Source organism: Marmota marmota, unplaced genomic scaffold (genome assembly GCF_001458135.2).
Source record: "Marmota marmota marmota unplaced genomic scaffold, marMar, whole genome shotgun sequence".
Lineage (NCBI taxonomy): Eukaryota > Metazoa > Chordata > Mammalia > Rodentia > Sciuridae > Marmota > Marmota marmota.
The window spans coordinates 602,732-627,621 of record NW_025999946.1 but is presented as its reverse complement, the minus strand read 5'-3'; the positions used below and the strand labels follow the sequence as shown (position 1 = coordinate 627,621).

The window sequence follows — 24,890 nt, the reverse complement described above, 5'->3', positions numbered from 1 at the left end:
TGCTTGGTGCTGCCTTGCTCCTGAGAGCCAACCTTCTGCCAGCCCTTTCTTTTATCTCCAGCCTGTGTGGCGGCTTCGGTCAATACCTGTGTTCTCCCAAACAAGTGCTATCACCCCCGCACAGGAGGCCTCCAAGCTCAGGGACTTCCTCTCTAGGGCGTTCCTGGGGCCATTTATCTGGGCTCAGCAAATCCAGTCCCGTGCACCCCCTTCCTGTGTGGATGACCGCCCACCTCCTGCCCTCCCGTGGTATTTCCCAGAAAGTCCACAGTGAGGACCGGAAGCATGGCCCCGCAGCTCTGCTTCCTTTCGGAAATCCCACAGGCACAGGGATGGAGGGTGGGGGGCACCTCAGGAAGGGCCTGAGCCACTGTTGTCCCAGAGTGCCTTTCCTGTGTGGTATGTGGCATAAACTCTCCATCGTCCTTTAGCCCAGTTGTCACTTCCTCCAAAAAGTCTTCTCTGATTACTGCCACTGCCCCCAGAGAACTTTTCTGGTTCAAGGACACACTCGGGGATTTGTACTTGTCCGTGAGGCCGTGGAGACCAATGGTGAAGGAAGAGGATTATCTCTACTGGGCCCTAGGAAGACCCTCAGGTGCAAGGTGAAGAAGTGTCAGAGGGAAGAGCACCCGGGTGGACGGAAGCAGGTGGGAAGCCATGCATGTGGCCAGCAGGAGACGGGAGGTAGGTAAGGAGGGGGGAAGCAGAAAGAACCAAGGAGGCAGGACTCCCAGCAACTGGTGGAACAGGGGGACCTGGGAGCAGAGGGTCCAGTAGGCCTCCAGGATCTGCTCTGGGGCCTGGGGGGGTGAGGGGTGTCCCCCGCCTGGCACACCCAAGGGAGGGGAGAATTCCTGAGACAGCTGTGAAAATTCCGTGAACACCACAGCCCTGCTTCAACCATGTTTTCAAAACACTCTGTCAAGATGTCTACTGTGTGCAGCTTAGCCAAGGACTCCAGGTCAGCTTCCAGAGTCCCTGTGTCACAAACTCCTCGACGACCCCATAACTGCCTGACCCACCGTGAAGAGTGGAGTGTGCTGCAAGAAGAGACTTCTTCTCCTGCCTCCCAGGGACAGGTTCAGAGCTCCAGAGTCCACTGTGCCCTCCTGGTCCCCTGGTCCTCTCTTACAGTCACCTGCAAGGAGCATCCTATTACAGGGCAGCAGAGTGGCCAAGACCCAGACTCCCGGGACAAATCATGGAGGTCCAAGCCAGTCTTTGGACCTACTAGTGGATACCGTGACTGCTTTGCTCTTTCCCTCTGGGCCTGTTTTCCTTTCTTTGAGAAGGGGATGTTGGGACTAGCTACCCCACTGGCAGGTTTGAGACTCAAGTGAGCTGCTTCAGGGCTACAGGTAACAGCTTTGCCCAGTACCTGGCCTCTATGAGGTGCTCAATGAGTAGAAGCAAGGATTGTCATTATTTCTATGATGACCAGGGTCACCCTCTGTCCTGGAGGAGGGGAGATGGCAAGTCACTAAGTCTGGCCCACTCTCAAGTACAGGAATGATCAAGAATATATGGGCAGATTGTAACAGATTTGCACTTGGCACCTCCTCATGGTGAAGTGCAGCCTGTCAGTTACCAGCCATGGTGGCAATGAGAGTTTAGTGTGATCTGACCTCACCCCAAAGGACTTGCTCTTCAGCAGAACCTCAGGGCCATTCTAGGCCACACCCCCCACCTGAGCCTGAGAGGTGGCCTTGCCCACCCAGCAGCCTATGGTGGAGAAGAATGGCTTGCTCCCACCACGGGGTCTGCGGGCTATTCTCACAGGCAAGCAACGTCCCCACACGGAGCCGACAGACCCTGCTTGCCCACTCAGCACTCCACAGAGGACAGGGCAGCAGCAGAGACCGCGCTGCTCTTGACAAACTCTCCACGTGACTGGGCAGCCAGACAGCAGCAGAATAAAATCAGATGGGAGGGAAGTTGGCCCAGCTTCCTGACCAGGTGCTGAGTGGATGCACAGGATTCAGGAGAGCGAATCTAAGAGGGAGAAAATTGGTGGCCTTGGCCATAAAGGGGATTGATTACTCAGGGACCCATCACACCCACCAAGGTCAGCCAGTGGCCTTGGCTGACTCTGCTTCCTGGAGGACAGGGTGCCCTCCAGACTTCAATTCATGAAGGTTCAATTAACTAATAAGTGCTGGATCGGGGAGAGGGTGGCCAGGTTTTTCCAGTGGTGAGAAATGGGTAAGAGAGGTTTGGGGATCTGAGAAACTCTGAAACTGACCCCTGTCCAGGGTGGTAGGGGGGAGCTAGAGAGGAAAATGCCTTGGATTCGTGTTCAGATGGAGCTAGATTTAAATGATTTCCTTTCAGAAGTCATTTCCCCTCTATATGACTCTGTTTCCCAACTGTCAAATGGATTTGACAATACCCTACATTCATGGAGAGCTTGCTATGTACTGGTCCTTCACTACCTACCTCACTTACATTAACTCAGTCAAAGTAGTAGTAACCCCAGGAAGTGGCTGCTATTGTTAGGATCAGCCTTTCACAGACAGAGGAAATGTTCCCAGGTCCTATTGCAAGCTGCCAGGAGTCAAATGTGTGCAACCAGCTTGTACTCAAAACCCTTGGCTGGTCCACTCTGCTGCCTCTTAATGGGTCATGCACATACAACACCCAGGGTTCACCCAGATGTGCCAAGATGCACTAGTGAACTGGGAGCTCCTTCTGGGTGCTGACACCCCAGTGAGAACTTTCCACATGTTAACGCCCAGTAGCCACTGCCATCGCCATCCACACCAGGCGGAACTGAGGCAAAAGAGCTCAAGACATTTGCCTGTTACAGACTTATAAGCCACAGAGGTAGTTTTGAACCCAGACAGTCAGTCTCCAGAGCCCCGCACTTAGGCCTCTGCAAAGAGGGGGCTAGTGAGGGTGGCCACCCTCGGCACTTGTCTACCGAGGGTACATTATCTACCAGGAAAAGCTGCATGCAGAGCACACCACAGGGGTCTCCACATACCCACAGCACACTGGGCTTTGGGAGGTCCAGAAATGTTCCCCGCTGCTTCAGCCCAGGCTCCCAGCCTGGTTAGGGACCAAGGCAGACTCAGGAATGTCCCTGATCCTGGAGAGATTGACAGACGGGAGAGGAAGCCCTTAGTGTGTGAGGCCTTCTTGGAAGAGGTGAGCTAATCAACAGGCAGGACATGGGCAGGGAGATGTGTATGGAGAAAGTGAGGGGGTGCTCCTGTGGAGCAGGGTGGCTTGAGCTAGAGCAAACAGGAAGCTGGCCATCATGGCACCTGCCTGTAAGCCTAGTGAATCCTTGGGAGGCTCATGCAGGAGGATCACAAGTTCAAGGCCAGCCTCAGCAACTTAGCAAGGCCTTGTCTCAAGTTTTTTAAAAAAAAAAAAAAGGCAGGGTTGCGGGGCAGGGGTGTGGGGTTGGTGATGTAGCTCAGAGATAGAGCATCCTGGATGTAATCCCCAGTGCCACCATTAAAAAAAAAAAAGCACATAGGTGAGAGGCCAGACGAGTGACCTAAGGCAACGGACAGATGGAGCATCTCTTAGAATCTCCCACTCTAAAATGTCCCACCCTGCCTGGCCCTGGGAAGGTAGGACCGAGAGCAGCCAGTGATAGACAGTGAGTGCACTTTGGGTACATAAACCTGGGAGAGTGGCACAAAAAGCAGCCAGTTCCATCTGGCCCATGGCTCTGCTCAGGTCAGTCCTATCCTTGGAAGAACCCTGGGCCTTGCTCCTGGGGGGTCCCATTGTCCTCCCAGTGGCTTTTGCTCCCATCCTCCAGCCAACTGAGACCCCACCATTTAAATCATTACCCCAGATCATTAAGTTGGAATCCATAATGTGGACTCTCCCTCGGGGAGCATTCAGCTGCAAAGTCATAAAATGGCAGCGTGGATGGTCATTAACCGTGAGGGCTGTTTATCCCTCGGCCTGCTCTGGCCAGTGGAAGTCATGAGGACAGAAGCCAGCATCCCCTCGCTCTCCAGAGTGGAAGTGGTGGCTGCTGCTCTCTGGTGCTTGCATCAGAGCTGTGCTGACAGTGGAGGCAAAGGTCAACCACAGCCCCTCACCAAGATCCCCAAGCCACCTCTCAACACAAATGTGCAGCTGGCTCTAATACCTGCCCACGCCACCTCCACCCCCAGAATGCCCTCTCCTCATTCCCCTTCCCAATTATCCTCAGGGAGCCCTCCCTGGCCATTCTGGGTCCAGAGTTCAGTCCATCAGTCTCCCCAGCTCCCACCTTTTCAGACATTCACCTGGTCTTGTGGCCACCTTAGTGTCCTGGTCCTTCCTCCAGGAACAATGCTCCCAGAGGGCATCAGTTTATTTGTCTCCATCTTCTGTGTCCCCACCACTCCCCTTTCAAACCTGATGCATGACTTTATGTCCAGGAAGTGCTCAAAATATGAACCATGACACCAGAGGGTCACTGCTGCCAGTCTTCGTTGCTCATCTCTACCCATCACGGTCACACGAGCATTTCTACACAGCTCTGAGGACCAGGACCAGCCTCCTCAAAGGGGCTTCTGACCCAGACAAGAACAAGGACCAAGTGCCAATGAATTTGGAAAATACAGACTTAGGAAGGTAAGAGTGTCCTAGGCTCTGACAGTATTGGGGTGGCAGACCCAGGACTCAATCCAAGGTCTTCTGGCACTGAGGTCTATCTCCCCAGAAAGTGTGGTGGCCCACCTGAAGTCACGTGGTGGAGGCCAGGCAGGGCCGTGAGAACCTAGAGTGTGGGCCACCTCTGCTGTATCTCCCAACATGTCCCTGACTGTCTGGGCCTCAGGATGAAAGGGATGAGTAGAGCAGAAAGCCACCTGTGGCACAGACAAGTTCTGAGTGGAGCAGCCAGGCCAACTGTCCATCAAACCCAGGACCAGAAAGGACCAGAGTTGGGAGAGGCCTCAGGGCTGTGGGGACCTATCAAGCCTCCCTGGACAGGTGCCAAGCCACATGCTTCCCCTGTTACGTAATCTGCTAGCTCTCTACAGACCATGGCTGTCCGTGGCATGGTCAGGGAAGAGGTGAGACCCCATGGCACTTGCCCACCCAGGTGCATTTCAGACTGAGCCAGCCCCCAGGGCAACAGGCAATTTAGTTCCTGAATGTCATTCTCAGGAATGTTATCTATTTTAAGCTGCTCAGCATCCACCCACCATGTGGAGCTGCCCAAGCTGACCCAAGAGTCACCAAAAGCCATGTGTGAGGCCGTCTAGTCCGGCCCTAGCCAGAGGCTTCCCCAAGGTGTGCTGAGGGAATGAAAAAGGCCCAGTATTGGGGAGAGCAACATAGCAAAGCTGGTCAGTATGAAAGGCTCAGATGAGGCCCCAGGAGAAAACAGGACACATTCTTAAATACCCTGTGTGCACATGTGTGTGTTTGCATGTAGGTGCTTGCATGTGCATTTGTAAGCATGAGGAGAGTTGTGCAAGGACACGTAGCTTGCTCCGCAAGGTGAGAATGATGGAGGGTGGTGACAGCTGATATTTGCTTTATATGACTCCATACTCCTTTGCACTCCAATTAGTTCACAGAAGATGAGTTAGGAAATGAGAGCTGGCAGCTTTGTTTAACCCAGCCTTTCCCAAACTCATTTGATGATGTTTTGTGCCATGTCTAGAAGCATCCACTACAGCAGGAGATTGGCACAGAATCTAGTTTGAGAAAGATAAACATGTCCAGCTTCTACTAGAGAAGATCACGGTCCCTTCTGAGGCTGAGAGGCAGAAGGAAGGATGCAGACGCCTGGTCAACGGCAGAGCCCAGAGCTCCCTACAGCCCAGCCCTGCCCCAGGTGCTCTGGCAGGGGTGGTGGAGGCAGTTCAGGAGTGACCCGCACCTGGTGGAGAGAAGGTGACAGGGCCACAGAGGAGCAGAGTAAGCCAGTGTTGGGCAATGCAAGCCCTTCCAAGGAGAGAACTGAGGTTTAGGATTGCACAGTGACACCTGGACTCATGGACTGAATCTCTCCTCTAGTTCTCCTGGTCCAGCCACTTGCAAGGTTCTTGACCCCTCTGAGTGTCAAGTAGGGGCTGGGTCAGATGACCCCTAGCATTCCTGAGAGGCTCCAGGATTATGGGCTGCCCAATGATCAGCACTGGAACTATCCAGTGGATTATCACCTCTGCTTTATAAGTGAGGTAACTAAGGCTCAGAGAGGTTAATCCAATTCTTCAAGGTAAACAGAGAGAATGGAGCTCAAAAAGTGTTGGCCTTGTGATCAGGAGTCCTCTGCTTTGAGGCGTCAGGAGCTACTGTCTGCTGAACCAGGCCTGAGACAGGTGGGTGGAGCTTCCAGTCCCGGCTCTACCTCCTATTGGTGGACAAGTTGGACCAGTCAATTAACCATTCTGAGCCTCAGTTTACCCCTCTATTACTGGAAATACCATCTCACTGGTTACATAGGGTCATCCACCACATAAGACAGCCCCAGGTCCATTACGTGTAAGTCGTCACTAAATGAGAATTATTATCTTTAACATCCCTCAGTGAATTATTCCAGGGTGGAGAAAAATAGGAGACATAGGGCTTTAACTCAAGGTGTGCTGGCCCTGTTTGAAGTCTCAGACCTCCCATCTATAATGGGATGACCTCTGGGAGCCCCTAGATCTATAATATGAATGAAATAAGATCTCTGTGAAATGCTTTTTCACACAAAGGTCTGGAGAAATTCACCCTCCAGCAACCAGAAATCTTTCTCTGGGAAGTAGGTATGAAATTGTATTAGTCAGCTTTCTGTTACTATAACAAGTACCTGTGACAACTTATAAGGAAGAAAGGTTTATTTCAGAAGTTCCAATCCATGGTCAGTTGGCCCAGTTGCTTTGGGCCCGTGACAAGGTGGCACATCATCGTGGCAAGCTCGAGGTGCAGCAAACAGCTCACTTCACCAGAGCCTAAAGGAAAGAGAAAGAAAAAGGAGCAGCCAGGCTTCCAATGTCCTCTTCAAACACTATGCCCCCAGCGACCTAACCTCCTTCTACCAAGCCCCACCACCTCCCAGTAGCACCAGAATCTGGGGCCAAACCTTTAACACAAATCGTTTTGAGATCCATTCAATATTCAAACCATACCAGTGATACATTAGGGGCAGGGGACACAGGGCAGGGACAAGAGCCAAGACAGAGTAAAGAGAACATGACAGACACTCCTTGTGTGCCAGGCTCTGAACTAGGAGCTTTCTGGACCAACTCATTCAGTCCCTATGAAGTCAGTACCTGTTAACCCATTTTATAGGCAAGGAAATGGACATCCAAAGACATTAAGTAACAGGCTCAAGGTCACAAGTGTGGTGAAGCAGGACCTGAACTCAAACGTCGTGGACCTTCTATCCCCAAAGTACACACCCTAGCCCGCTGAGGGACACAGGCTCTACTATCACTGCAGAGCCCCAGGACAACAGAGGCCCCTCATCATGGAGGGGAGTGTGAATCCCATGTGGAAACCAAACCTTTGCCTCCACTGGGGGCCTGTAGAGTCTCAGGATCTCTGTTCCCCAAGTAAGAAGTGCAAGTCTCTCTCTTTTAGTGCCACAGAGTATTCCCAGCCCCCAGTGTCACCAAGAAGGTAGTCCCTGCTGGCATGAGAGAATAGCTGGGCCTGAACTGCTCTGTGTGGTGACAAAGAGCCACTGGCCGGGTGTGGCGGCCACAGGGTGGAGGGCTGCCTCACCGGTCTCTACACTGGACGCACCAGCCCCAGCGACCCCACTGAGGCGCTGGCTTCCGAGCTTTCAGACACCGCGTGCCGAGTGTTTGTCAGCTCCTGACACTAATGTTATTTAAGGCCCAAAGTCTAATGTAAGGCTTCCTTTTAGCAAGATTGTCTCATTTAATAAAACTCTCTGTCTCTGTCCCCCAAGGTAATCACGTTGATGATAACGCATTCCCTGCGCTGTGATTTGATCTGGGAATAGAAATATCGCACAGCCTGGCTTTGCTGTCAGATGTTCTATTTGTTTTTCCCCCCTAGAAAAGGGGAAAAGGGAACATCCAGGTGAGTGGCTCTGCTCACCTGAGGCTTGCCACTCCACTCCTCATCCCCAGGAGGCACTTTCTCATTGACTCCATCAACAGCGTCCCCCAAATACCTGTGCCGTCGGCTGCCCCTGCTTCACTGCACCTCTGGCAAGCCAAGCCGCCTGATCCGCTCAAGCCCCTGCGGATGGGGGGTAAAAAGAACAGAGCCAGCACTGGAGTTGAAGAGTCGAATAAAGCTGGGTTCCAATCCTGGCTCTGCCTGTCACTAATCATGTCACCTGGAACAGGTCACTTCACCTCTAAGGCTTTTGTCATCGTCTAAGACACGAACTACATCACAGGGATATTGAGGACAGTGGCTGAGCAAGCAAAGGCCCCTGGCACATTAGAGAGGTGCTTATCCCTGACACCCCCTAAACTTGCAGCCCTGAGAGAGACCCTCCCGCATTTCTGTGTACTCTTAAGAAGAAAAAGTGAGATCAAGCATTTCAAGTGCTTTGTTGCTCTCTCCATCACTATCACTGCCATCAGCACCACCATCCCTCACTATCACCACCAGTATCACCATCACCGTCACTATCATCATCACCGTCATCATCATCACTATCGTCACCACCATTCTTCACTGTCACCATCAACATCATCACCATCATCACCACCATCATCATCACCATAATTCTTCATCAAGTGAGAAGGGAGAGCCCTTTAAAGCCTACAAGGGGCTGCCCTGGTGTAGGCGGGATGGATGCAAAGCTGGGAACTCTGCGCTCTGGAGCCCTGGGCTAGTCACTTCACCTCCCCAGTCTAAGTGCTTGTCTGGGCAGCAGTAGCGTTCTTAGACCTAGTGGCCCAGGTACATGTGCACCTGTGGGAGTGTGTATCACCTACCCCACTTTGCTGTCCATCCCTCAGTTAGTGGACCCAAGCATGGTGAGGGCCTGGTGGGCTTCCAGGAGTCCCCCCAGCCTGCAGATGCAGTTCATGAAGTCACATCTGGCCAGCAACTGGGTCCAGCCAGCAGAGCAGGTGCTTGAAGGCTTCAGGAGGACTGGCTCCTGGACTCAGTTGGGGTCTGCAGGGCTGATGGCTTCCTCCTGACCACAAAGCATGAGCAGCATGAGCAGCTCCTTGGGAAAGGGCACAGGATACGGAGCTGGGAGAGCAAAGTTCTAACCCTGCCTCCTGTAGGCATTCCCTGGGGGCTTGGGGCACTCTGAGCCCAGATGCTTTCTATACATTTGGTATATCATGACAGTCCTGGCACTTAAGAAGGTGACAGAATATATGATGAAAGAACTTTTTTAAAAAAAAATGTATGGGCAGGGTTAAAAGACACCAGAAAGGGCTGGTAATCACCCCCAGGGTTTGCAACAGAGGGATCTGCTAGCACCCTGAGGGCTAACAATGAAAGGGCAGGGAATGATTTCTGAATCCCAGCAGGATCAGAGCAGCCATGACCACAAGCCAGCAATTACTGACCTCCAGCCAGTCAATCCTGGGGCAGATCACATTTTTCAAATGGCTGCTTCAATATCTCCCCTTCTACAAAGTCTTTTTCTACTGCTTCAACTTCTTGAATCTGGATATAGTTGTGATTACAGCAGAAGTGACACTGTGATTTTAAATGTTAGATCATAAAAAAAGAGGCCACCTAACCTCTCCGGGATGCTCTCTTGGAAGGTGGCCACCATGCTGGGAGGAAGCCCAAGAAGCCATGTGGAGAGGCCACATACAGGTGACTCCAAGCTTTCACAACTGAGCTCCCAGCACAGCGCATCCATTGTAACACATGTGAGTGAGGGAGACTTCAGATGGGTCCATCCCCAGCCTGAGATCCCAGATGCTGTGGAATAGAGGCAAGCCATTCCCACAATGCACCTTCCAAATTTGTGACCCATGGCATCTGTAGGCAAATTCAAACACTGGTTGTTTCAGGCTACGGTATAATGAGTTGTGCAGAATTATTAAGTGTAACACCTCACACTGGCTGAACTCAGCCAGGAGCCAGTGAATGAGTGTATTCTATGCTTCCATCCATAGGGACCACACTCACAGAGCACGTGACAGGATAGAAATGGGTGGTTACTGAAGATGAAGGGGCAAGGGAGGAACTAGGGAACATAGAAGGCAATGGCTTTAGGACCAGGGACCTGATGGGTACTGCATCCAGCCTGGCAGATCTAAAGACCCTTTCCTACATCAAAAGGTTAGTCCCTCTGACCTGCTCAATTGTCCCAACTGCCTGAGTATCTTTTGCATCTCCCACCTGCCTTCCCCACCCCTCGCCCAATCCAATCTTGCCCATGCAGCCTGAGAACCAGACACCCCTCTTTTCTGATCACCACTGAAACTCAGAACCACGCTGCCTCCCTGTCCTGTTCAAACTCCTGAGCCAGTGGAGGCTCAGCAGTGGACATGGAAAATGGGAGGCGAGTGTGAGGGCTGCTCTCAAGCTACCCCAGCCTTGCCCTCCTCCTCAGAATTTTCCCCTCACCTCGCTTCTGCAGCCACCTCATCATAAACCCTCCAGAGAACCAAACCACTGCCACTGCAGCCCTTTGCCTCCTGAACCCCACCCCAAAATACCAAAAACAGGAGAATTTGAGGCAGTAGCTGAGTAAGAGGGCTAGTACAGATGAGATCCGTATCCCCCAAAACCTAGCAGGGGCTTCTCCAAATTCCACATGCACCTTCCTTCTGAAGGGCTGGGCAGGGTCATCGCTATGCTAGGAAGTCATTACCTATTCAAGGATATCCCCTGCTCCCGAGCCACAGCTTCTCCTGAGTGCTGCCCTCCCCACCTCCAGCTCCCAGGATCTTAGCTATTCACTTACTGAACCATGACTGCCCCGTGAGCAGGGCCATGTCTTCTTATTGTTCCTAATAAAACAATAACTACACATGGTATTTCAGTGGCTGTTAATAAAAAAAAAAAATCTTCACATTTTCTTATCATGAAAATTGAAGCACAGAGAAGGGAGGTGACTTGCCCAAGGTCACCCAGGTGGCAAGGAGTAGAGCCAGGACTTGGAGGTCAAGGCTTTCCCCCTGACAGAATGGTTGATCACATCTCCAGATCCAGCACGTGGCTGAACAAGGAGAAGGCACTCGATAAATATTTGGAGAACTGCACCAAACCTTAGCAGATTCCTGTTGCATGAATAAAGCTCTGATAACGAATAGAAACCAGACCACCTCGGTGATTTCCAATTCAAACGCTGTCATCCACCCCATGAATTCTGATGCACTGATGTCTTTTGTTTTTTGGAGGGATTTTGTTGCTTTCAGCAAGGAGAGGCAGCGGGAGGAGGTACGCGGAGGTCTCCTGGGGAATCAATTCTGCACAGCATTTCAGATGAGAGATGGGGAAACGTTTTAGAACAAATAGATGCTGGTTATCACAACACCACCAAGAGGAAGATGCACCAGGATTTGGGGTCCCATTTAACAGATGAGAAAACTCTGGCCCCAGGACTTAGGGGATATGTTTGAGGTCACTTAGAGAGGGACCAACAGCAGCTGTCTTGATACTCAGGCTAGGGTGGGGGTTCTTGTATTTCCACTGCTACCACCACCTCCAAAGTGACTTGCTCTGAACATTACGGCCTCATGGGATGGACAGAGGGCTCAACTCTAGGAAAAGCATATGGCAGAGTCACTACATCAGAGGGCCAGGCTCTGAATGCAGATAGAGATCCTGAAAACAACCCTCCCTGAGGCAGGAAGTACATTGCCCCAAACTCAGTACCTTTTCTCATTTCCCCTCTTCTGCATACAGCAGGCAGATAATCAGAGCATGCAGACTGACTCTCCCTCACCAATGATGCCTTGCAGAGCAGAAGGAAGGAACCAAGCAATCCATATGCCTCTTGATGACACTGAATTGGTGACACTCTCTGGGCATGGGGTTCCCAGAAGATTGCAGCCCTCAATGACCCTCTCTTCCAGAAGTGCCTAGAAACTCCCCTGTCCATCTCCTGGGATGGAGTTGGAACAGAGGGCACCCAGCACAAAGTTAAGGCAAAAGCTCTCTCGTCCTTTGACCTTATAACCTTGGGCAAATCACATTTCCTTGAAACTCTATTTCCGCATTGGTCAAATGGTGCTCAGATTACCCTCTTGGAGTAAATGTGTATCTCCAGAGATTAAATGATGACACAATACTACACCTGTTTTATCACCACTGTGCTTCCCCTATTAGAGCTTAGCCCCACCCCTGCTATATGACTAGCTCCCAGCCCTGCTCCTGACTTGAGCTGTCCAGAGCCAGTCCTCAGGGCTGGAGGTCAGCCACCAGGCCTAGGCCAGAGAAAAACCAGTGGGCCAGCCTGGATGGCTAAGTGTCGTTGCCTATGGCAACTGGCATCAGCCTGCATCCAGAGTACAAGGTCAAGGTCTTAGCCGAGGAGGGAGCCGAGCCAGTTTCTCAGGAGCAGTAATAAGCATCAACACAGAAGGAAGACAAGGCAGGGGTCAGGAACCACAGAGACCAGGCCAGTCAAGAGGCCAAGAGTAGTGTGGTGAGGCCAGCAGCTCAGGAAGAAGGCCGGGAGCCAGGCCCCTTCTTGTTAGGAGAGGACCACACATGGCAGAGCTCAGACTGCCAGGGGTCTGTGTGGCCAGAGTCTAGAGTGAGACAGGCCTCTGTGACCAAGAGTGCGGCCAGCACCCGCACTCTGGGTCAGCCTGGGAGTGTCGTGTTCTGGAGTATCTGCGTGTACACCTATACCTGACTTGCCTGGTCTCCCACCTCCAAAAATGACTTGGAGGGAGCCTTTACACATCTATGAGAGATTTATAAGGATACATAAAACACCACAATAAAACATAAATTAGAAATGGATAGAGACATAAGAAGAAAACAGAACAAAGGATATTAAATGCCAAAAATCTGACTAATTCCAAAACAAAGACTCTAAAGTCTTAAATGTTGTTTCAAAGTGTCAAAACCTTAAAACTGAGATTTCTGGTAGCAAGTGCAAAAGAGAAATCTGATCATTTACATAAGTAACAAGGACGAGTAGCAGAGGCTGGACCACCAGAAGTCTGGGCGCCCGAGGAGCCCACTACTGCCCAGAGCTGCTCCTGAAACCACAGCTAAAGGTAGCCCAGCATCTTGCCACACTGCTGGCACCCCCCTGAGGCAAAAGAGTGTCAAGCTGGGTGTGACTGCTCTCGCCCCCTGTCTGGACCTTTCAACCCTGGATAGTGCCTCTTCCTCCTTTCTCTGTGTTGATCTTGCTGCCTAGACTCAGGGACATGGGTCTCCTAGGTAGTTCCCAGCTAGGGCAGAGTCAGCTTGGAGAGGAGCAGCAGGTGTCCTGTGGACAAGTCACTCCTGGATACAAAAACACTAAAGTCAGCCTGAGTGTCTTAGAGCAGAAAAGGTTCTTAGACATCAGTTGACACAACTCCTTCCTCTTACAGATAGCAAAAGTGAGGCCCAGGAAGAGAAGGGAGTGATCCAAAGTCACATAGCTGGGTAACTCCAGAAGTCCTGAGTCAGGAGAAAAAAGGCCAGACCAGTAGGAAACATCATCCTCCAGAGGCTGCCATGCTGGGGGGAAGCTCAAGTTGCACACAGAGGCCATGACTAGGCCCTGATGCTGCCAATCCCAGCAGAGCTCAACCATCTGGCCTCTCCAGCTATTTCTCCAGCCAAGGCCCCAACACCATGGAGCAGGCCCACATCATCCCTGCCATGGTCTGCCTGAAACTTGACTTGCAAAATCTGGGCACATAATACTTGCACTTGCATTGGAAGGAGTTGCTGGGAAGGACAGATGGCTGTGCTCTGCTGGGACTGTCACCAGCAGGGCCTAGTCATGGCCTCTATTTGCAACTTGAGCTTCCCCACAGCATGGCAGCCTTCAGAGAATGATGCTTCCTATTGAAGCAATGGCTCAGGACTACAAGAGCAAATGTTTTAGTGAGCAACATGGAAGCCGTGCCAGCTGTATTGTCTTAGTTTCTCTTTGGTCACATTCAAAAGGAAATTAATGAGAGAGCAGCCATGATTTTAAACCACCACAATCGCATTGGTGGCTCAGCAATCTGCCAGATGCACAACAGGAATCCCTCCCCGAAAGGTCCACAGAGGCTGAGTGGAGTCACAAACACTTAGGACCCACCCAGATGTTCACTTCCTGTGCCTCTGGCCTCTTGCACCCCACCATTAAGTCTGCTATCCTCCCCCAAAATGATCAGGAGATTAGACCTGGCAACTACCAGGGCAGGGGATTCCTAGTCTCTGCTTGCATAGCTCTAGTGACAGGAAGCTCACCACCTCACCAGCATCATTCTAATCTCTAGGCAGCACAGATAATTAGAAGTACGTCCAAAATCAGCCTGTCCTTTAACTTCTCCCTGTCAATCCCCAGGTCCACAGAGAAGAAGGCAACATGAAACAGAAAAAAAGGGTAAAGACTCCGGGATCAGGAGGAAGTGGCTTTGCTTCAAATCTTGGCTTTGCCCTTTACAGGCTCTTCAGCCTTGGTATCTTTGAGCCTCGGCCTCCTCATCTGTAAAATGAGAATAATGCCCATTATGAAGGGCAGTTGGGAGAGCCACATGCCATAGCACCTGTGAAAACATCTGGCACACTACAGAGGTCAAGGACATGCTATCTCCTCCACGTTCCCCCTTGGACACACCATATTGAGGTGGCTTTTTTAGGCTTACGCACCAGAGACACAATCATATGATGCAAGTGACTGGCCTCAGGAACCACTGGTACAAAAGGACATGTCCTCTGCCACAGTAGCACCTCATGGTAAGCCGGAGGGGCCAGGCATTCCCAGCTGTCTCATGTCAGCTTCTTGGTCCAACTCATTGTCTACTAAGTGTAAAAGAGTCGGGGGTGGGTGGGTGGAGAGATGGATGGATGGGTGATGGACAAGTGAACAGCTTAAATAGGTTTCCAAGTGCCATCAGGAAACACTCATCCCCTTTTAATCCTGGTCCTATTGAATGTCATCTTTTTGGTAAGAAATAGTGCAAAATGGATCAGTTTAAACTCAGAAGAGGGCTGATAAAGCACAGATTGCAGGGGTTCTGACTTGGAGGAGAGTGGACCTGGGTGGCTCTGAGACTGCAGTTCTGGCCAGCTCCCAGGTGCAGCTGTGGCCATTGCCCCACAAGTCATGCTTTGAGTCACTCTTGGAGGAAAACAGAATAATTGGCTTCCAGAGGCTTTGCCAAACAAGCTCATGGTCAGACAGAGTCACCTTGCCTGGAAGAAGTCAGCAGGAGAGGAAAGGAAGGTACCCCTCCAGTCTGGGGGTGGAAAGGAGGCATGACATGGCCCCTTCTCCCATCTCTGCCAATCTTCTGCTCTCGTCTCCAGTCTGGACTTTCATGAAAGTCCCTGTGAAACCAGAATGGCTTCACTACAGCAGGGGCTAGAAGACACCACCTCCCTATGGGAGCTCAGGCTGCCCAGAAATCCCAATAAATAGACAAGGTATCCAGAGGCCAGGCAGGTCACTCACCTGCTACAACCCTGGCAGCAAGAAGAAAAAGCCCTGGGAAGAAGAGAGTCCCCTGACTTCACACACACACACACACACACACACACCGAGGAAGGTCTGACCTCCTCTCTCAGATATCCGCCAGGTCTTACTCACTGTAGGTCCCTTGGCCAATGGTAGCAGAGCCTTGATTCAGGATTTAGCTCAGGCTTTAGCTTGCTCTGTGACCTTAAACATGTCTCTTCCCCTCTCTGAGTCTTAGTTTTTTTTCAACTGTGAAAGAAGGTAGTTGAACCTGGCCTTGCCTAGGAAAGGGACTCCTATCCCAGGAACCACTAATATCCTCTTTTTTTTCTCTCTCTCTTTCTTTCATCCAAATTCCTGTGACCCAGGACTGAATCTCTAGCAATGAACGAGAGCAATGAGACGAGCTCAGGCCTCCTTTTGTGCATCTGATGCATTATCCTTATCTCATTTTGCCTTAACCTCACACAACCATGATTCTGGGAGTCACCATTCCTGATTTACAGAAAAGGAAACTGAGGAACAGAATAAAGGGAAGAGCCAGGGTTCAGAAATTAGTGTTTCCACAGATCATCATACACCTCTAAGCTATGACATCCACCCCTGACCCAGCCTTGGTCCTCTAGCTCTATGCTGGGGTGGGGGTCACCCTTCCTGAGCAACCTCCATCACCCTCCAAGATCCATGCCCTACAAGAACATGGAAAGTCCCAAGGCTGAGGGGTCACTCCGATCAGATTCAGGTGTTCCAAGCCAGGCAAGGGCTTCTACTCCCTCACTCCTGAGAAGGCAATGCCAAGTCGCCAAGTCAGGTTGCTCAGACCCTCCCTCCCTCCACAGTGGTCACCCGGAGTCGTGAGTGCCCTGGGAGTGCTGACAGGGGCTTCCTAGGCTCCTGCCCCCACCTGGACTTCTCATCACTCACCATGAGTGCCCACATGTGTCCCAGGCCATGGAGCAAGCCCCACTCAAGCAGTAACAGCATGGCACAAAGAAATGGAATGTGTTTGGCTTCTGCACACTTATCCACAATCTTCCAATCCTGAAACTAGAAGGATGCTGTTTTAACTCCAACATACAAGGAAGTTTAGTGTCATTATGGAAAATGAATTTTATTTTGAGTTATGCAGGGTGGGAGTGTGACCTTGTCAGTGCTTGGGGCCTAAAGGTCTCAGCCACACTAGGCCCGAAGCCTTACCCTTCCACTTTGAAGATGTGCCAGTCACTTCCTACCACCTGGAACACTTCCCCTCTCCTCTTCTGCCTCCCCCAAATATGCTCATCTCTCATGGCTTCCTTCACCTCATGTGTCCTCCAGGAAGTTGCTCCCAACCCCATTGCCACCCATCTCAATCCCAGCTCCAGGCCTGGATTGCTGAGCTCTGGAACCAGGTATTCCTTGGGTTGTTTTGTAGGTTCCTCTGCTATTTTTCAGGTTGAGGCAGGTGGCCCGACCAAGAGGCCCTGCGGGGACATCAGACACCATCTAAGACACTGGTTCTTTCACAAGGTCTGTGAAGTTGAAGGCCTTATTTACCAATGACGCCCTCTCTTTTACAAGCACACTGTGGCACCTTCTAAGGGTGACATGAGATAGCTCAACAGATTGAATGCAGAAGCAAGCACGAGAACCCAGCTGTCTCCTCTGAAGTGAATCACTAAAGAGTAGCACAAATGTAGTGATGCTACTGTTCTGCTCAAATTTCTCCCTTTTAGGAAACACTTTATGAAAAATACGTTACCTATGTTCACGTAGTCTTGGTAGTCTTAAAGAATTAACAAATATTTTATAACTTCTCTATTTCCGTTTCTAATATGATAAAAATTGAGAGACACGTTGTTAACCATGTAACCGAAACAACTTGGGGGCTCCCAGCAACTTAGAAGAGTGAAAGAGTCCTGAGGCCCAATTTGGGATCCACTGATTGGAGGAGGTTCCCGCCTACCATAGCTGATTGGATGAGGGGTGGAGCCTGACCAAAGGTCAGCCAATCCAGAGGCAGACAGTGTTATGGGAAGAGGCGGGGCAGAAAGATGACTTCCACTGTGCTGTGCAGAGTGAATTGGGCTGGCGGGTCGCCAAGAGGTCTGGGAGAGAAGTCAAGAGGAACTTGGAGACCATGGGGCGGCCACATCTTTGAAGATCAGGGACTCAGGTCCAGGCCAGACACACAGAGAGGAAGAAGGGATGCGGTAGTTTGCACGGAATAGAATCAAGTTAGAAGCAAGGGACCTGGATATACACAGCGTCACTACGTGTGAACTGCAGCTCCAGAACGGATGCACCCCGTGCTCCCTGGTTCCCAAAAGGTCTACACCACACGCCCGGCTCTGAAACACCCTGGTTTCATTCACCCAGGCTCCGAAGATGGGGCTTGTCACTTGGCCCTCCTCCATTCCTTGAGCCCCTCTGTCCCTTGCCATCTTCAGAGCTCAACCAAAATAGCCTTGATGTCTGTGCGGCTCGTGGCCCCTCCGGACAAGCAGCTGAGCAGCAATTCCTCCCATCATCACCGTGGAGCTGATGAATGCGGTTCAGGGAGCAGGGAGGGCTCTGGAGGGCTGACATCATCACACATGGACGGGCTCTCAACAGGTGCAGCTAATATTAGGATGCTTGCTCCTGCCTCCACCGCTACTGTTATTATTAGTGGTGGTATTAATATCACAGCAGGAAATGGTCTTCAAGGTCACGGAGCTCCAGCGCTTGATTTTATTGAGGGATAAACAGGAAGGCCAGGAGTGGGTCAGAAGCAGAGCTGGAGTCAGAGCTCACTCTCCTGTTCTACCTGCAAAGTCCTAGTGAGACTGTAAGCTCCCTGGGGGCAGGGGATATCCAGCAGTGTCCACCCCCTCGAGGCCATCTGTTCCTCTCTCCGGAGTCATTTCTTTGAACACATCCCATGAGCCAGGCAATATGCCAAATGCTGTCTGCCTACAACAGGGCTTGGCCCCAAATTGGTTCAATCAATGTTTGTAAATCGATCCTTGGCCTCTCCCATCTGGCTGTACACTGGGAATCCAGGCCAGGGGTGGGGGTTGGAAAGGGCTTCATGGGCCAGCCCCCTGAGCACCAGTAACCAAAACACAGCTGATACTCCCAGCAGTTCTAATGTCAGTTGCCTGCCCTGTACCTCTGGGGTGAGCAAAGCCTGAATCCTCATCCCTTTAGTTGTGGAGGAAACAAGGGCCAGAGAGGTTTAGTGCCTCTCTCAGGACACACAGCCAGGGATGGGAACATAGATCTTCCAATGTAAGTTCCAGATGCAGAGCATGCCCAGCTCAGGCAAGTGGAGGCATGTCAAAATGTGCCTGAGCATGAGGAGTTGAGGGCAACTCCTTCAAGGGTCTTCATGGGCAGAGAGGTAGGCAGTGTAGACACCAAGCCACCTCTCCTACCATCTGCTCAACTGAGCAGCTCAGCCTCAGAGATTTCACACCAAGATATCAGGGCATCTGTGCTAGGCAAAGCCTGGAAGCCTGAGAAAAGAAGAAAGATGAAACCACTGGTCCTAGGTAGGGTGGAAGGTGGAGGAGGGGTGGTGGCAGTCCCAGATCTCAGGGACAGCTCCCTGGAGGAGCTGGAGGGGCCAGCAGAAATGCAGGAGGCATTCCTGAAGGAGCAGATTCGTCAGAGCTGGGAGCAGCACCTCTCCCAGAGAGGAGATGGGACCCTAGAAGTCTGGGTGGGGAGGAGGCCAGGTCAGCTGTGAGAACCCTTCCTGTGCGCTCTTCCCCCTGCACTAGGTGAGAGGCTCCCTGCAGGCAGGGTCTGTTCCCGGATGCTTACAGTGCTGGCTTCAGTGAGAACATGGGGATGCTCTGGAGGCGGAGCCCTGCACACAGGAGAGGCACCAGCCCTAAGAAGCCACAGGCTGAGCTGTGGTTTCCTGATTTGTTTTGGGCATTGGGATCCAGTGGAAAAGGGGGTGCAGAGAACAGGGCCTGGAGGGGGTTCCCCTGACAACGGAGGGGTCAGCAAGACCCAATTAGGAGGTCAGACATCTTCCCCCCAGTAACATCTTTGTTGGCAACTGACGTGAGCTCCTGAGTCTGGGGACCCCCAACATCACACCACAGCGTGAGGCCACAGGGCCACCTTTGGGCTCCCACTGGAGCCTGGCTGAGCTGAGCCAGCTGAACAGAGAGCAGGATTGAGGAACAGACGCTCTCGCCAGGTGACAAGAAGGAACCAAGCTGCTGATGCCTGGGTGGCTCTTCATGTCCCTGGTCCAGCCTGTCTCTGGCTCCCTGGGTGTCCTTGGGCAAGTCAGTGACCAACTGTCCCTGAGGTCTACAAGGAGGGCTCTGCCGTGGCGGAGGGTTGAGGCCATGACTAAGTCCGTGCCTCCCACTTACACACACAGGCGCACACACACACACACACGCATGCACACACGGGCACACGCGTGCACACATACCTGCGTGGCGCTCCATGCCCACGTTTGCCCTGCTGCAGGAAGGGCTGGGGTGAGAGCCAAGCAGAGCCCACAGCAGGGCCCCTAACAAAGACGGGGAGGGGGGTTGGCAGCTCGAGGAGCGGGGGAGGCTGGGAGGGAAGTGGCTCAGAGCCTAACAGGCCACCAGCAGCCGCAGCATCTGCTTTTTCTCACCTCTAAAGGAATCGATTTGTCTCTGACTGATTTCCCTGACGTCTAGTTTTCTTCTCCGCCCGGCTGTCAGCCCAGCCACCATGCAGGGGAGTGGGAAGCGCCTGGCCGCCAGCCCGCACGCCCTCCCCGCCTTGCCACATGCCCCCACACCACGCTGCACCCCGCACTCGCACGCCCTCCCCGCCTTGCCACATGCCCCCACACCACGCTGCACCCCGCACTCACGCAAGCCCACAAAGAAGCACACACCCACCCCACCCCCAGCAGGCCTGCCACACACAGTACACACACACACACATACACCACGCCCCCTGCAGCAGCCCTGCTGCATGAAGCACACAACACACAACACAACACACACATACACACCATATCTCCAATCCCCAGGCACTGCAGAAGTGTCACCCTCACCCTCACACACCCTCACACAAGGTCGGGCACACTCATTATGTGGCCACTCTCAGACACCAAAATGACATCTACACACATAATCCTCACACTCCCAGATGGCACAGATGCTTACACACACATGTCCACACAGCCATGCTCCCATGTCTGCTGACACAGACCTGCACCTCCCACACACACACAACTTCCTGATCCTCTCCAGAACTCCCACGCCTCACGTGACACGCTATGGCCACACTCCTGACGCCCACACTGACTTGCTCACCTGCACGCTGCACACTCCCCAACCACACACACACGGCCGCTGCTGTCCCCCACCTTGGCCTGCAACTCCCACCCCTCCAAGCTGCTTCCCGGCCCTGGGCCCTCAGGGTTCTCCTGGCCCCCTGAGTGTAATGTCACCCTCATACTGCCACCCTTCTCCTTGCCATCTGTGGCAGGAAGCAGATGCACTAGAAACACACTCTGCACCCAAACTCTCCAGAGCTTTGCTGGAGGGAGTCCTGGTGTGGGTTAGGACATAGCCAGGCCTGGCTGGGCAGGCCTAGTGCCCCCTGCCTGGGAAGGTGGTTGCAGAACAGCCTGAGGCTCAGGTTCCCATCAAGGCTGGGGTGACTTGGGACAGGAATGGGGGGAGGATCTTCAGCATCGTCAGGATCAGGTAGTGGTTTTCTGATCACAAGCCTCCAGGCAGGGCTTCCCAGTGTTCCAAAGGACCCTGGTCAATAAGCAACAATGGCGGCAAAAAAGCACTAACAACACAAACAGATCCTCTCTGTGTCCGCAACGCATCCTCATGTCCCTGACAGCATAGGATTGGATCCTGGGAACAGCCCCTGGGCTAACTGCCATACTACCCAGCACTGTTCCCAGCCAAATGATGAGGAAACTGAGGTCTGAATCAGGAAGAGCTCTCTATGGCCAGTGACTGGAATCCAGGTCTCCTGATTTCACAGCGAAAAATTCAGACCAAACCAACCAGCTGCAGATTATGGTCTACCTGTCCTCAGAAATGTCATGAGGCCACCTGGGTTGGCACCTCTGCCATGTTGGAGAATATGAAAGAAGCCCTCAGCCTAGTACTGCTGGTGAGGCTTGTGTGTGGAGGTTGTGGTGGTGTGTGATTGTCAAGGTGTGGCCAGGTGCATGCAGGACAGTGGGTAGGGGGGGCAGTTCCTGTTGGCAGGTGTTAGAAGGGGCTGTGTCTCCGTTGGGTGTGGGGGACTGTGTGCAGGGCATGTGCTGCCTGGGGGGTTCAGATGTAGTAGTGGGTTCACATGCACAAGAGGATGCAGATAGGAGGGGCTGCGCAAGGGAGAGGTGACTGTGTTTGTCCAAAGATGTGCACCCTGGTGTGAGTGTGACCATGCACACTCCTCACAGGGTGCCCACTTGAGATGAGGGGCAATTCCCCTTCCAAGCCCTGTCTCCTGCTCCCCTGCCCTCCCCCAGGGCTTTATCTGGCCAGGCAGCCCTGCTTTCAGCTCAGGCAGCAGATAATTGATTAATAGAACTGGTTCTTGGCTCTTCAAGGTCTGGCTGGAGATAAGAGGAGACGCGAGTACCAGTGTGGAGGGGTTGATGCAGAATCCAGCGCTGAGCAAGAGGCCACAGGCCACAGGCACTCCTGTCCCAGTCCCTCATCCTTCTCCTTCAGATGCCAGGGTCCACATACCTGCTTGGATAACGTCAAGGCAAAAGTCACAGTGAGTCCCTGAAGGGCAGGGGCTGGGCAGGGTCTACCTGCATGTCCCGTGGATCTGGATACTGTGCTGAGCCCTGCTGCTGGACAAATTACCTTCCAGCTGATCATCTGCTCTTTGTCCCCCCACTTCACATGCCCACTCATCCCAACACCTGACCCCACATCTATTAGGTAAGCCAGTTGGGGGGTGGCTTCTTGAACCCCAGAGGCCAATGAAAAACTCCTTTTCTCAAAGACTTTGCTGCCCCTGTGATCTCTGAGGACCCCCTCCAGGCTGGTGAGACATGTGGGGAGACTATGACACCAATCTGAAAAGTCCAGTCACCAAAAGAGAGGCCATGAACCCAGAGCTGAAGTTATTGGGTGTCAGGGACCCTGGCAGATGTCCAGAGACAAAAGGTGGACATGAAATCCAGATTCATCACCAATGGGAAGGCCTCCTGCACCAGTTATTTTCTGCTTTATGCTAGACACTGTGCCACTGAGAGGTGAGACTGATTGCCATATTACCTGTCAACACCAAGTACTGTTACTGTCCACGCTCAGCATCTCCTCCGTAAGACTTGAGAGAAATGCAACAGGTAGACAAATGAGTTCTTAGAAAGACATACCCCTGACCTTAACGGAACAATAGAAAGATACGGGACCATCAGGAGGAGACACCCAGTTCTCCCAGGATGCCAGAGATTTCCCAGGATGGTTAAGGCTCCCAGGGAGGAGGGCAAGAGGCTAAGCAGTGAGTTGTGCATGATGGTGCCTTATCTCAGGTGGAGGCCTGAAGTACTGCCCCTTGCAGTTTGGGGCACGGGTATGCATTCTCAGCTCCCTGGATGGAACTTCCAGAGTCCAGAGGACTTCTGAGCACCACCACTTTCCCGTCATGGAGCAATGCTGGCTGGTTGGCCTCTGGAAAAGAGCCAGGGAGCCCTTCTGGAACATTCTCACCATTCTGGCCTGGCCCCAACACAGCATTCCCTGCAAACCTCCCTCAGCCTGGTCCACTCTGATTTGGAGAACTATCAAAGTCAGGGCCAAAGGGTCAGCAGATCTCATTTACCAGTGGAGAAACTGAAGCCAGCATGAGGGAGCTGCAGACAGGCTGATGGCCACACAGCTGGACTGAGGCAGGCCTCACCCCTGAGCTCAGGTCTCCTGATGCCTGGATGGACCTCAGCAGGTGCAGGGGCGGAAGCTGTCTGATGTGAGACGTGGTGCAGTTTTCTACCCTCCTTTTCCCCTCCACTCAATCTCTGCCCGTTTCCCTCTGCTTCTGTTCTGTCCCCGTGTCACTTCCTTTTCCTTTTTTCACCTTTTTCCTCTTTCTGGAGGGTCACTTGTGCCTAGGCCAAAGTTCTCAGGAGGATAGACTCAGTCTGCCAACCAGTAAGGCATGTGGACATCACGGTTTCAACTGGCTGTGTGGTCTTAGACCAACTCATGCCCTCTCTGAACCTCTGATGCCCCATCTGTACAATGGGGTGGAAACCCATGAGTTCTGTGGAGAGCCACAGGGAAGGATGGTTCTCACTCATGCTCACTCCTTTGCCAACACAAGTCTCAAACACCTGCCTTCTTTCCATGTTGCTTGTCACTAGAAGAGAGGGGAGAGGCAGAGGGGAGGAGAGAGAAGAGGAGAGGAGGAGAGAGGAGAAAGGAGAGGGAGGAGAGGGGAGACATTTGTCCCTACAGAAATTGTACTCAAATGTTTTATTATGTGCTCTGGCTCGGGCAGCACCTTAGTTAATGGTGTGTCAGATGATGGTACAAATTTATAGCTGAAGGTTTACATCACAGACAGCTGGAATGAATGACAATAAATTAATTTAAAGTGCTACCAAAGTGTTCCCCAAAGTATATGTGCTTATGAGCTCTGGGCTAATAATTTATAAATGCATGCCTTTTATAATCCTGGTCTTAAGTCTTGAAAGCAGCTAGTTAAAAAGCAGTCACATGACATAAATTATTTTTATTAATATCACCAGTGCATGAGCAGGGTGGTGGGGATGGTGGTCACCAGCTCATGGTTTCTGCAGTCAACCATCTCTCCCTTTACTCCCCGTCTTCTCATCCTGAGGGGCTTGAACCTCACGGTCCCAGACTCTGTTGTGGCCCAAGACCCCCTCAGGCTGCCAGGGCCCAAGGATACCACCATGCCCTGAGCCACCTTTCCTGGGGGTTGGAGTGAAATTTCCACCCATTATGGGGTCTCTCCTCTAAGGAGGTCATGACATCTTCCTTCTCCTTGGGCAGACGTGAACAGATATCTTTTGTGTGTGTGTGTGCAGAAAATCAGCACAAAACACACAAGAGTAAGAGAGTAAGAGAGTCACTTAAACTCAGTTGCTTCACCTGTAAAATGAACATCACAACACTTACCGCCTAGGGCCATCAGGAGAATTCAGGCCACCTGTGAGAACTCAGTATGTTGCATTGTTATTAGGGGATTCTCCACTACCTACAAAGGGAGGGGAAATTTAGAAGAGGATTATACCACTGGGAAACTTGTGGTCTGGTGGCCTGCTCAGACCTTTTTGATAAAATGCAAGATGTCCCTCCCCTTCTGGACCCCATTGCAAACCCTCTGAAGCCAAGCCCAGAACATGGACCCTGCACCCCATGCCCAGCAAGTGTCTTGGTAGACCTGTGGATCATTCTCTTGTAGGCTCACACTGGCCTGTGTTACATTA

General features: G+C 52.1%; 2 long non-coding RNA genes across 2 annotated transcripts; one reads left to right on the top strand and one right to left on the bottom strand.

Moving 5' to 3' along the window:
- Window positions 1-477: 477 nt before the first annotated feature.
- On the top strand, window positions 478-11,153 carry LOC125616467. Its single transcript, XR_007347092.1, has 3 exons — window positions 478-691; window positions 4,392-4,587; window positions 7,868-11,153. It is a non-coding gene; the product is annotated as an uncharacterized LOC125616467 (long non-coding RNA).
- Window positions 8,058-24,890, bottom strand: LOC125616468. Its single transcript, XR_007347093.1, has 3 exons — window positions 24,580-24,890; window positions 22,064-22,176; window positions 8,058-8,163 (listed from the first exon to the last, which is right to left on the bottom strand). It is a non-coding gene; the product is annotated as an uncharacterized LOC125616468 (long non-coding RNA).